Below are 14,322 nucleotides of genomic sequence, written 5' to 3' on the forward strand. Positions count from 1 at the left end.
AAGGAAAAAATCTGCATTTTGGCACCAACTTTTTTTCCAACACTTCTGTGGGCTTGCAGCACACAAGTACTGGTTTCATTTATATGTGCAACGATAGTGGGTGAGGCCAGCTACAACACCTCATACTAAGTTTCGTGGAACATCGAAGCTACAGAGAAGGCGGACTCTCCGAACATTCACTACATTTTTAGTCGTAACTCTCGTGGATCTACTCGCACCAAGCGGTGCGTATACTCTACCTGTAGGTCTTTCCAAGGCCGACCGTACAACTTTACAACAATTTAAAATAGTTTTTTCTTGAGTTATTGTCGAAAAACTGTTTTCGGTACCTTCTGACATGTCTTCACTTTTGAACGCTTTTTACAGAAAACAAATTTTTTTAAGAAAAAGTGAAAGACACGTGTTTCCTAGAATTGAAAGACGAATCCAACGAGCTATCACTCATTAAAATCGGAGACCGCTTGTTCCCCAATCGCCTGAAGATTTGGCGATATCACTCTTAAACAAAAACACAGTCAATTTACCTTGCAAGAAAATAGTCATCAATAAAAAGTATTTATGTCTGATAGGTTTAACGGTTGTGGCGTTGACTCTAAGCTTAAAATATCTATCAAAAATCTATGAATAATATCGTACTGATCGTACAGACTGCAACCCTTTCTTCATCGAAAATCTATGACTTCTTTTTGTTAAAAAAATATCTAACAACCGACCGTGCGTGGTCGACAAAATGTTGATATCGCCGATCCTACCATAATTGTGATCTACATGCCGTGAAAATCAGTCGTGAGTTAATGATTTTATAAAAACTGCACAGCAAATCAAAAAAAAAATGATTTTACACAGATACGTTCATGATAGTCATATTCACATTACCAAGCATCACAAAAATTTTCGTATTATTTAACGTCAACAATAAAAATGGAACTCCATTCATATGGTATTAGCATCCTAATCTTGTGTGAATGATACTATGCATCCCTCGTTTACCAAGTATGAAATATATAGAAAGTATGCCGACCATCCCCTTTGTATCAATCAGCAACTGGATGTTGTATTCTATATATATTATACGTACCGTATACCTTGTATAGTATATACTATGTCGTAGCGCGTATTTGATATTAAAACCCTAACAAAGATGCAATGTGCAGAATAGAATTCAAAATGTTGAACAAATGTATGAATGCGCTATGTGTACAGTACATGCTACATATACACAAAACTGCACGGTAATAATAATGCAGCCAATGAATTTTCGTTGCAATTGAATGGTATACTGTTACTTTTGTCTACATCACTCGTCATAGCCCACCTAACCCAGTCCGCTTATCAATTAGATAAATTTGAAAAGTTTAGCTCAAGCTAATTAAAGCTCTCTATCAAATGTCATTCGTTGCCCGTTTATTATACCGACATTTTATTACGAATCGAAATACGAACGATATCCATAATCTGTCTACAAATAATATCAAATAGTCAGCAATTAGATTATCTGATTTTAAAATCTGATTAATTTCATTTGAAAATCCCGTAGATGAAAAGGGGATAATGAAAGTTAGCAGTTAGCACTCTTTCAAAGTTTCACAGACGCTGCATATCGGTTGAAAGTTGATGCGGTTAAATTTATCGTTGTAATTCACTTTCGGTTTTCAACTCGACATGGCATTAGGTGGGAAATGCACATTTTCCAGTTTTCTTTTTAGTTTGACACTGATTTATTGGTTATCGATTTTACGTTTGATATTACCGAACTTTTCCGACAGAACTTAGGGCCCGTCTGCCAGCAGCACAGTCTTCGCAGAAACGGTTTTGAGTGCCTTCTTTAATATTTTCTTCAATTCTTTTTCAGCGATATGGAATATCTGCCATGACATTTGGACTATTCTGATTTAGTAGTACTTATGGAAGCCTAAGTTTAATAATCTACAACTTCTCAAGCATTGCGACACCCTTAACACAAACAAATACATAATTTATTGTTCCATAAATTTTCATTTCTCTAAATAATTGTCAAATTTTAAGATATAAATTATCCGACCATTTTCGTATTTACATTTTGACTACACAGACGTATTACGTATATAACATCTACGACATATATATAAATATGCAGCGCAACGACACCGTTTCAGCTCTATAAGAATTGATTTATTTATAATTAAAGCTGAAAATGTTAATAAATTAAAATGTACGGAGGATGGAAATAGAGGGAAATATAATTATTTAGGTGAAATGGTGTTTTGTCTTCATTTGATGTCATTGAAGCGTATCAATCTATGCGATGTTATCTGCCAGTGTTCGTGGCTGGCTGTTTCTCGTCACGTATGTAAATTGATCACAGGGGTGTAACTTAGAACAATTTTTATTGTCGCTGCTTAGAACATTTTTGATTTTTGTACCAGCCCTGTTGAATGTCGTTCAAAAACATCGAATCGTTTTTTAATTTTCTGAATGAGCTCATTACCGACAATACCACAACATGTACCGAAATATTTTTTGAACCGGTGGGTGGCGAATTAAAGTCGCATTTGCGTCTAGTTCTCCAATTAATTTAATTAAAATCTGATTGTTATTGTAAAAAAAACCTTGGAACGAGCCGAACAATTCTTATGATCTGGAATTTTGATTACCCAACGCAAACCCAGTCAAATAAATCGACAAACATTTTGAATGCAAATTTAACCGATTTCTGTGATACAATTGGAAATTCCAGATCATTCGAATTGTTCGGTTCGTTCCGAGGTTTTTTTTACAATAAGAATCAGATTTTAATTAAATTAATTAAAGAAGTAGATGCGCTTAACGAGTAATTATCCCGTGGACCAGCTGGTAATCGATCAAATGGTAATTTACAGCCAGGTTCTACACTGAAATTCAACTTGACAAAATCAAAACCAAAATCTGCTGCCTTTTTCATGTAGTTCGTTAATGTTATAGTTTTCGGCAACAACGATTTTCTGTTATAGTAACTTTTAATTGTCTTCGGCAATTGCCTAACATCGATGGTATTTTACGACAATTTTTATGGTAAAGTGGTACACCCGTGAAATTGATAAATGAAATATTAGTTGCAGCAAATATAACACACAATGGACATCGACTTGCACGAGGCATTTATAACTGACTTTGTTGAACGAGTCCTTCATTAGTCTCTGTTTGTGAGGTTCTTGGGTGTGAGAACTCATGTAGAAATCAACCGGCCAATTCTGTGTTAGTTACGAGACATCATGTTTCTCAGTCCTTTATTAGACATTGGACAAAGAAATGTCACCTCTTACTCTAGAAATCCAATCATTGCATCTTGAACTTTTTCTGTTTAAAGTGTCTCGTATTTTGTTTGATGGAAAATCAAAAATCTCTTACTTCACTTGTTTACGGCGATAAATGTTTATTGTCTATCTAGAAGACAGAATTTCAGTTCTAGTTCAGGTGATTGGGGAACAAGCGATCTCCGATTTTAATGAGTGATAGCTCGTTGGATTCGTCTTTCAATTCTACGAAACACGTATCTTTCACTTTATTTCTAAAAAAAAATTGTTTTCTGTGAAAAGCGTTCAAAAGTGAAGACATGTCAGAGGGTAACAGTTTTTCGACAATAACTCAAGAAAAAATAATTTTAAATTGTTGTAATGTTGTACGAATGTCGGCCTTGGAAAGACCTACAGGTAGAGTATAAGCACCGCTTGGTGCGAGTAGATCCACGAGAGTTACGACTAAAAATGTAGTGAATGTTTGGAGAGTCCACCTTCTCTGCAGCTTCGATGTTCCACGAAACTGAGTATGGGGTGTTGTATTCGACATTCGTTCAACATTACAACAATTTAAAATCATTATTTCTTGAGTTATTGTCGAAAAACTGTTACCCTCTGACATGTCTTCACTTTTGAACGCTTTTCACAGTAAAACAATTTTGTTTTAGAAATAAAGTGAAAGATACGTGTTTCCTAGAATTGAAAGACGAATCCAACGAGCTATCACTCATTAAAATCGCAGACCGCTTGTTCCCAAAGTTAAAAAAATCACCTGAATATTTGGCGATATCACTCTTAAGTTACAAAATATTCTTAACAAACTAACATCCAGATAAAAGTCATTAAATCACGCATAATTGAAAAAAAAACGGTTTTAAGTTAGATCAAACTTCCAAATGACGTTCAATGCCACTAATTTTCAAGCCAACGTACTATCTTACCCTAAAGAAGAAGACATACATTTTACTGTACAATTCAACTCAATATAGCGCTGAACGAAAAGTACTCAATGAACTCATTCATTGATCATTTCGATTTCTGACACTTTGTTTCCGGTCAAGATGAAACTATTTTCTTCCATTTTATTTACATGAATAGAACAAAATTCTAAACACACCGTAGCGATTATCAAAGGAGATTAAAGCGACTGTTACGAGATGAAGAAAAAAATGAAGAAAATTTTTTGTTTCGTCAGCAACGGATTAATGTCACTTTTGTGTTAGATGAACTCTAAATTAGAAATTAAAAATTGGTTGATAAAAAGGAAGCAAAACCGATTCAGATACAGAGAGACACGGTCAGGTCAACCAATGTAAATAAAAGTTTCGATTCTGAGCCATTTCTTTAGAATTTTAATTCAACAAAGCAAATCATGTCCGGAGCGATAGCGGAGGACTTGACGCAGTCTAACTTCCAAAAAAAGAACGAAGAAAATTTTTTGAGACGCGGCAACTATATATAGGCGAGAATTAAAGTTTCTTTCCTTTGACCTGTATCAGCACAAATCCTATTCTATCTTATTCGCGCTTCAAATACGAGCAAAACGAGCTATCACTCGACTATGTAACTTTAAAATTGCCGGAGATACATCGTTTTGAAGTTGGTCATTTTGATAGAAAATGCACCAAATTAACGTTTTCCAAACAATCAAAATCTTTCAACTTACTCTGTATGTTTCTATCTGTCTATCTGTCTATCTGTCTATCTATCGACGGTCGATCTCGGAAACTAGTCAGCCAATCTCCATGAAATTTTGCAGGAACCTCGGGGTGGGCATAAAAATGAAAATGTGATACGCCACTACCCCAGGAAAAACCAGAATTTTGTTTTATTGGCCTCGAAGTGGTTTCTGAGTGTGGTTTTCGAGGGTCGGGAACGCGTTTTCAGCTGTAGCTCAGCTGTATTGAAACCTGCAGGGGCCTGTGACCCATCAAATGAAAGGTATTCGCCACACGAATCGAACAAAAAAATAATTAGAAAAATTGGTGCAGATTTGGTTGAGCTAGAGTGGTCAGAGTGACCAAATTTTGAGCTACTCGAGCGTAGGATGAAAGGACTAATATTTTTTGGCTTATGAGAGATAGAGATTTACTTTCTTTGGCAAAGTCTCAGAGTTTTACGAGTAGAACACATTGGCATATGTGAAAAATGTCGAAAGTTGGAAATGGGTGGGTCAATTATGTTTTTAGAGGCATTTCTTGAATGGTGGCAGATAGAGAGTTACTTTCTTCGGCAAAGTCTCAGAGTTTTACAAGTAGAAAAGAAGGGCATTTGCGAAAAATGTCGAACGTTGGAAATGGGTGGGTCAATTGGGATTTTGGAGATATTTCTTGAATGGTGGCAGATAGAGAATTACTTTCTTCGTCAAATTTTCGAATTTCGTCAAATTTTCGATTTTCGTTAAATTTCGTCAAATTTTCGAATTTCATCAAATGTTTAAATTTTCGTCGAATTTTCGAATTTCGTCAAATTTCGTCAAATTTTCGAATTTCGTCAAATTTTCGATTTTCGTCAAATTTTCGAATTTCGTCAAATTTTCGAATTTCGTCAAATTTCGTCAAATTTTCGAATTTCGTCAAATTTTGGAATTTCGTCAAGTTTTGGAATTTCGTCAAATTTTGGAATTTCGTCAAATTTCGTCAAATTTTCGAATTTTGTCAAATTTCGGCAAATTTTCGAATTTCGTCAAATTTCGTCAAATTTTCGAATTTCGTCAAATTTTCGAATTTCGTCAAATTTTCGAATTTCGTCAAATTTTCGATTTTCGTAAAATTTTTGAATTAAAACTGTAAACTGTTATAAAAAGCAGTGTTGACTACACTTCTAAAACGACTGATATCCCAACAAAAATCTCTTCGAGAAAAGTGTGACGCAGTCTTTGAAATACAATTTCTAAAATGAATGATATCGCTAGAGTTGACGCTTTCAGCTTCGTTACGCAAAAATTAAATTTTACACCCAATTTTAGTTCAAACAAGCTGGCTTAGTTTTTCTCATTATCTGCCAAATAATTTTTACCAAAAAAAAAATTGACTGGAAACAACCAAAATTTTACCAAAAAAATCTGCGTCGCATGCGGCAGATAAATTTTCTTGCTGATCTGTTCCTGAACATTTGCCACTTTGCGACGTAGATTTTTTTGGTAAAATTTTGGTTGTTTCCAGTCAAAATTTTTTTTTGTAAAAATTATTTGGCAGATGATGAGAAAACCTAAGCCAGCTTGTTTGAACTAAAATTGGGTGTAAAATTTAATTTTTGCGTAACGAAGCTGAAAGCGTCAACTCTAGCGATATCATTCATTTTAGAAATTGTATTTCAAAGACTGCGTCACACTTTTCTCGAAGAGATTTTTGTTGGGTGATGTATTGCTTCAATTAACGGTAATATAAAGATTGATCTGTAATACAATATGGACCAGTTACAAGTGCAAGCCAAAACCGAACCAAAAAAATATCGGATTTACCTGCCCGTTGAAGATTATAATATACGCAAATGAACAAACAGAACTCTTCTTTTAAGTACATTTAATCGGTAGTTTTCATATAAAATGTATAATTCGCCGTAAAAAAAGATAATGGTTAAAATCGTAAATCTGCATGCACACAATGCACACACCATGCCAATTCATTTATTTTTTTGTCTTCATTATAATTTTTCTTGAAATGTTGTGTATCGTTTTGTGGTTACTGTTTTTTTTTTCTCGCCTTCTTCTTCGTCTTGTGTATACACAAATGTAAAGTAACTTCAGATGCCGTTGTAAAAATTGTTTTGGTGTACCAAGGACTCCTCCGGTAAGTCTTTCTAATCGGTCGGGATTAAAATGACCTTGAGTATAATGACATATATAAATAGAGACGGAAAAACAGAATATATTATCGATATATGATTGTGGTTGGTGTATTTTCTAACAGAGATCTTCAATTCTTCTTCGGTTTTTTTTGTGTGTATAGCTGAACGAGCCATTAAAAAAAGGAAGAAAAAAAAGAGAGAATATTTATCTATTGCATGCTGGCCGACTGTGGATAGAACGGCAGTAAGGATCGGAGCATGCCGTTATGACTTTTCGGTGAGTTTATTGGTATTATAGACCTTCTCCGCAGGGCGTTTTGTGAATGATAAAAGAGTTATTTATCATAATACTTAAATATGTATTTCACTTAAGCGAAGAGAAACGTGTTTTCATAATTTCTAATAATAATTTCGAAATATGTCACCTCTATGTCTCCGAAACAAAAGTGAATAAAAAAAGAGATTTTTTTTCTCTCTCTCTCTCTCTTTCCTCTATCGTGTGAGGAATTTCTTTCATTTTGATTGACATTTTGATTAAATTTTTTTCTTATGACGAAACGTAAAAATGGTTAAGAATGTCTCTTTTAACAGAGAGCATAGACTTTGACATATCCTTCATCTCAACGTATATATATAGAATATAAAAACCATACAACATCTTTATCGACAAGAACCTGTCAAAATTTCTAAAAAAAAAAATTCTTCAGATTGCAACATCGTTATTCAATTTTCTGTTATCGTTTTTATTTTTACGTTTTTTTTTTGTTTCCTTGAATGAAATTTTGTCATTTTAAAAACACCTTTCTCAAACAAATTGATATCTCCTCGGATATCCAAAACTCCATTTAATTCTTTAGTGTTTTTCGATTTTAATTTTTCTTTTTTTGATTTTTTTTTTCTTTTCTTATTACCTTTTATATTCCACCATCACATTTTTATATTACTTCACATGCTATGTTAATTTTTCTTGACAACCTGAAACGAGATTAATTGATTATAAAAATTATGCTTTTTTCTCACGAAGTTTTGTTAGAAAAACCTTGATTAGCAAAGAGGTGGCAGCATTTAGCGACAAAGAAATAACTTTACATTCATTTAATGTTCAAAGTCGTGTGATATCTGATTACATTTGATGCGTGAACACAGAATAATAATAATTAAAAAAGACTTTCGCGTGGAACAATAAAATGGCCATTTTTTGGTGGTAAATGTTTTAAGCAGTATTTGTCACCTACATGTTTGTGTCATCTGTTCCCGATGTCGACAGTCGACGATAGAAGGAAATGGCTATGAGATGAGGCTAGTGTCTTTTGTTCGATTCATTATCCAATATAAAAAGTTTAGATAACTTTAATATTACTTTATCAACAATAGTAATTTATGCAACAAGTTACGAAATTGGGCTGTTTTCTAGCAATTTCAATTACTTTAATGATAAAAGCCACGCTACGATTTTGTAGGGGGGAAGCCAATATCTTGAATTTAGGAACCAACCTTGGAACACCTCCCTTATATCGAAAATAACCCAAATCCATCAAAAAATCCGATTGAAGTTAGGTAGTGCCAGAGGAAACATCTGTCATACCAAAATTTAGGAACCAAACTTGGAACACCTCACTCATGTCGAAAAAAACCCAAATCCATCGAAAAATCCGATGGAAGTTAGGAAGTGCCAGAGGAAACATCTGTCATACCAAAATTTAGGAACCAACCTCGGAACATCTCACTCATGTCGCAAATAACCCAAATCCATCGAAAAATCCGATGGAAGTTAGGAAGTGCCAGAGGAATCATCTGTCATCCCAAAATTTAGGAACCAACCTCGGAACATCTCACTCATGTCGAAAATAACCCAAATCCATCAAAAAATCCGATGGAAGTAAGGAATTGCCAGAGGAATCATCTGTCATACCAAAATTTAGGAACCAAACTTGGAACACCTCCCTCATGTCGAAAAAAACCCAAATCCATCGAAAAATCCGATGGAAGTTAGGTAGTGCCAGAGGAAACATCTGTCATACCAAAATTTAGGAACCAACCTCGGAACATCTCACTCATGTCGAAAATAACCCAAATCCATCAAAAAATCCGATGGAAGTAAGGAATTGCCAGAGGAATCATCTGTCATCCCAAAATTTAGGAACCAAACTTGGAACACCTCACTCATGTCGAAAAAAACCCAAATCCATCGAAAAATCCGATGGAAGTTAGGAAGTGCCAGAGGAATCATCTGCCATCCCAAAATTTAGGAACCAAACTTGGAACACCTCACTCATGTCGAAAAAAACCCAAATCCATCGAAAAATCCGATGGAAGTTAGGAAGTGCCAGAGGAATCATCTGCCATCCCAAAATTTAGGAACCGACCTCTTCTTCTTCTTTTTCAGCCTGTTTCTATCCACTGCTGGATGTAGGCCTCTCCAACTTCTTTCCATTTCGTACGATCCATTGCCATTTGCTGCCAGTTTATACCTGCAATATTCTTAATTCCGTTTGGAACCGACCTAGTGGAAGTTAATACTTAATGATCCCAACAATTCCCAACAAGAAATACATTCCAAAACAACACACACCATTCACCACATTACCATCCATATCATGCAACAAAATATACAGCTCACGCACATACAAATTGGCTTTTATATGGCATTTGTATGGAGGCTTTGGGGAGCTCCAGTTCCCAAGATATGAGTTTTTTTCAACTTTTGCAAATTCCATTCTTATTTTTGGGCCAATATTAGCCAATAACCAAAATTTCAGGGAAATCTATAGAAACGTTTAGGAGTTGCTGGATCCACTTTTCCATAGGAACTGACTAACTAACTAACGTAGGCGATTTCAGTTATCTGAAAACACGAAATTTTGCTTATTTTCATACAAACATCAATATTTCGAAGTTCAATTTCTCGGCCAATTTTGAAGCTGCAGTAACGTGTGATAGCTCGTTAAGGGGGAGAAGTCGAAAAGTTGCTGTAAATATTCTCCGCCGTCCTCAAAAAATTTTTGGTAAAACAATTTTGGTAGTGGACCTGCATCACGCCCGCTTACTAACGTGCGGGCATGATAGTTTAAAACTTTCAAACCCTCTCGACATACTCGTCCCTACGGCTTCTTCTACAGCGAGTGTACTAGTACTCCTTCACAGTCATGGTGTAAATAGAAAAATTTAGTTTCGCGGTACTTATGTGTTAATTCGCACAAATTTGGTGAAAATTTGTTTTTTTTAGTAATTTAAGCAGCCAGTAAATCAGAGAGAAAAGATGAAACTTCTATATCATCTGCTGTTGACAGCAACGACAAAAATAAGTGGTGAGCTTTGTACCTTATAAAGGCAAAGTGTTGACGAAACCCAATGAAGTAAAAGATTATGTAACAAATTAATAGCTATGTCCCATGCAATAATTTAAACAACAGAAGCAGCAGATTTATTTATTAAATCGCGATACACTTGATGTATCGTTTGTAAACGAATTTGCCTTTTTTTTAAAGGAATTAGTAGATCCTACCTTTTGGGTGGGTTAAATCCCTTGACTGTCTGAAATTCTCACTAGCTTTTGTATTGGTAAAACATAACTAGACGAAGAACTATTGGAACGGTCTTAATCTCTCATTAATGATTTAATTCTGTTTAGTTTCACTTAGAATCTTTGTAAAACATTGTAAATCGATACTTAACTTCATTTTCTGGTACACAAAAGTCTGGTCTTATGCTCATATGACAGCAGGGCCTATTTTTGCCAAAAATTTCCAAAAACTGCGAACGTCCAAAAACCGAATTTTTCCATAATTTCGAACTGTTTTGGCAACTCCGGAGCTCAGCCTTATGTTTTAGCCGGCTCTTAATGATTTATGTTTGATTATTGACGCTCTCATCTTTCAAATTAATCAAGCTTGTCTTGATTTGAAACCTGATAGTGTCAAGAAATAATGGAGAGTCAGTTAAAACGCAAGGCTGATTCAGCAGTTGCCAAAACCGTTCGAAATGGTGGAAAAATTTGGCTTTTGGACGTTCGCAATTTTGGAAATTTTTGGCAATTTTCTGCAAATTTTGGAAAAATTTTCCAAAAATAGGCCCTGTATGATAGTGTTAAATTCGGGTATACTTTTAAAACTCTAAAAAATCTCAGATAAACAAAAGAAGTAAGAGAGTTGTAATCAGTATTTGGAGCTATGATCATCTTTCATAAAAGGTTGACATCATACGCAGGTTTCAAAATTCTGACCACAATAATATAAACCGACATATCAATCGGTTTTTACTCCCTCGTAGAAATCTGTATAAAAAAAAATTCTCATGTTTTTTTCTCATGAAGGTTATTGTTCCGTAAAACACATTAAAGAAAATTAGATGCGTCTTGCGACTTACCTTTCAGCAGTGACGAACAGTCTACCATTATTATTGAATGCCCAATAAAGTATATTTCATCAAATCAAACTGCACTAGGGCCCATGTGTATACCCTTTTTTTTATCAACTTTTTTCTTTTAATATCTCCGAGAGAGAAGAAAAAAAAACCGACGAAAAAAATCTTTTCATTTAATATTAGAAAAAAATAAAATAAATTGAAAATTTCTATTTGAACAAATTTCAGTTTCGGCATAAATGAAATGGGTAAATTTAGGAGGTAAGTATACGCGTTTATGGTGTACATATACATCACGGGTGTACCATAAAAATTGTCGTAAAATACCATCGATGTTAGGCAATTGCCGAAGACAATTAAAAGTTACTATAACAGAAAATCGTTGTTGCCGAAAACTATAACATTAACGAACTACATGAAAAAGGCAGCAGATTTTGGTTTTGATTTTGTCAAGTTGAATTTCAGTGTAGAACCTGGCTGTAAATTACCATTTGATCGATTACCAGCTGGTCCACGGGATAATTACTCGTTAAGCGCATCTACTTCTTTAATTAAATTAATAAAAATTTGATATTATTTAAAAAAAAAACCTTGGAACGAACCGAACAATTCGTATGATCTGGAATTTCCAATTGTATCACAGAAATCGGTTAAATTTGCATTCAAAATGTTTGTCGATTTATTTGACTGGGTTTGCGTTGGGTAATCAAAATTCCAGATCATAAGAATTGTTCGGCTCGTTCCAAGGTTTTTTTTACAATAACAATCAGATTTTAATTAAATTAATTGGAGAACTAGACGCAAATGCGACTTTAATTCGCCACCCACCGGTTCAAAAAATATTTCGGTACATGTTGTGGTATTGTCGGTAATGAGCTGAAACGTATTGCACACATTCAGAAAATTAAAAAAACGATTCGATGTTTTTGAACGACATTCAACAGGGCTGGTACAAAAATCAAAAATGTTCTAAGCAGCGACAATAAAAATTGTTCTAAGTTACACCCCTGGACATACATATAACCAAAATGATTTTCACATCATAGCTAAATCAATATTCTAAGACGGGGAGTGAGAGAGATGATTTTAATAGAATTTGGCGATGTGGAAACGTTGAGTATACCCCACTTAAAATCGACACTTTCTTTGTTGCTATGAATTTAAAAAGCTATATGCGTTTTCGAATTGATTCTTTAATAATAATAGAAAAAATCCTTAAATTTAATAGACTTGCGTACAATGGATCGTATAATAATATTCGGGTTCGGTAAGAAGGTACCTACTACAATTTTTCTTGTATAATTTCAAGAAAATTTCAAAAAAAAATTGTTTATTCGTCTATGTATATTTGAATGAATGTTTATTCGTGGATAAATGAAATTAATGGTAAATTAGAGAAATATAATAGAATTCCACAACAGATATAACTGTAACACTGTTAGGCACTCCAAAAAGAAATATCTTCAATATGATACTTGAATTTGATGTGTATCAGATAAGATAGACACGTTCAAAAATGAACACTTTGGTGTTAACCAAGGTTAGTTGTTTTATACAACATTGCATACAATTGACCATCACCAAGGATTGCGATCCATTCATAAAGTATGTCGCCCAAAATTAGCCTATCTGGTAAATGGCATAGTGCGGCCTCGTCACAAAATGAAACAATCAAACAGTCAATAATTTCATTTTCAGGAACAATTTTTAAACACAAATAGCTCAGGACCTATTTTAGCGAATTAAATTCCAGATCTTCGAAATATACAGGTACGGTACAGGGCACCAATTCTTGTGAATTTAACACGTAGGGGATAATGCTCGAGCAGGCACTTTAGGCACGCCGGAAAGTGCTAAGGGCGTCGAGGAATACCTCCAAATAAATTTCTAAAAATCAAAAGTCAAATTTTTGATTTTTAGAAATTTATTTGGAGGTATTCCTCGACTCCCCTAGCACTTTCCGGTGTGCCTAAAGTTGACAAGTTACAATAACCGGCAACGTGTTAAGCATTCGTACGTTGACAGTTGTCAATTTAATGCTAAAGTATAGTTTCCACTTAAAAAGAGCACTCCGTTTAGCCTCCGTTTACATGACAGTTGTAAAATAGAACAAAGGAACTGTCACGTAAACGGAGTAAAAAATTGAAATAAATTCAATCTCCACTCCGTTTGCGTGACAGTTCTTTTGTTCTATTTTACAACTGTCATGTAAACGGAGGCTAAACGGAGTGCTCTTTTTAAGTGGAAACTATACTTTAAGAGTAGTCCATACGATTCGTAACTTTTAAGGTGACAGCTGTCAAGTTACGAATTTTTGTCTGCTTTTATGCTCACATTAGAGTCTCATTGTTGGAAATGCCAGTGATGGTTCTTGAAGAGACCATGGAGTCGACAAGTGTTTTAAAGAACTTGTGGCGTGCATCACATCATCCATGCAAATCATTCGCAAAACTTTTATGTTTAAAATTGTTTAAATTCATCTAGTTTTCATTTGTAAATGTTTCCCATAAATAAGATTGTTTGTTAGAAATAAAATCAGATCATTCTGAACTCTCATCGAGTACACATATCTCTTATGGAATCATTTCATCTCCCATGGAATCACATTGACCCATAAACTTTTTAAATTTTTATGTTTCTCGTTTGTACTTGACGCGAGGTGAATTCTATTAATAGTTTGAAAGGATCACAGCTCAGAATACTAAATGTAAGCGATCTGTTTTTACTTTTGTTGCTTGCATCACAAGCACTGGGTTATTCATTTTTATTTATGGAACTGCTAGCGGAATTAATGAGTCTGGCTTGGCATACTTGAGATCGTTTTCAACAGTTATGGTCTATAAAATGCTTCAGGAAGAAGCATGTATTCAATAAAACTTAAACTCATATGAAATGCGGCTCTCGCTTCGCTCTGGTC

Source organism: Bradysia coprophila (genome assembly GCF_014529535.1).
Source record: "Bradysia coprophila strain Holo2 chromosome X unlocalized genomic scaffold, BU_Bcop_v1 contig_128, whole genome shotgun sequence".
Lineage (NCBI taxonomy): Eukaryota > Metazoa > Arthropoda > Insecta > Diptera > Sciaridae > Bradysia > Bradysia coprophila.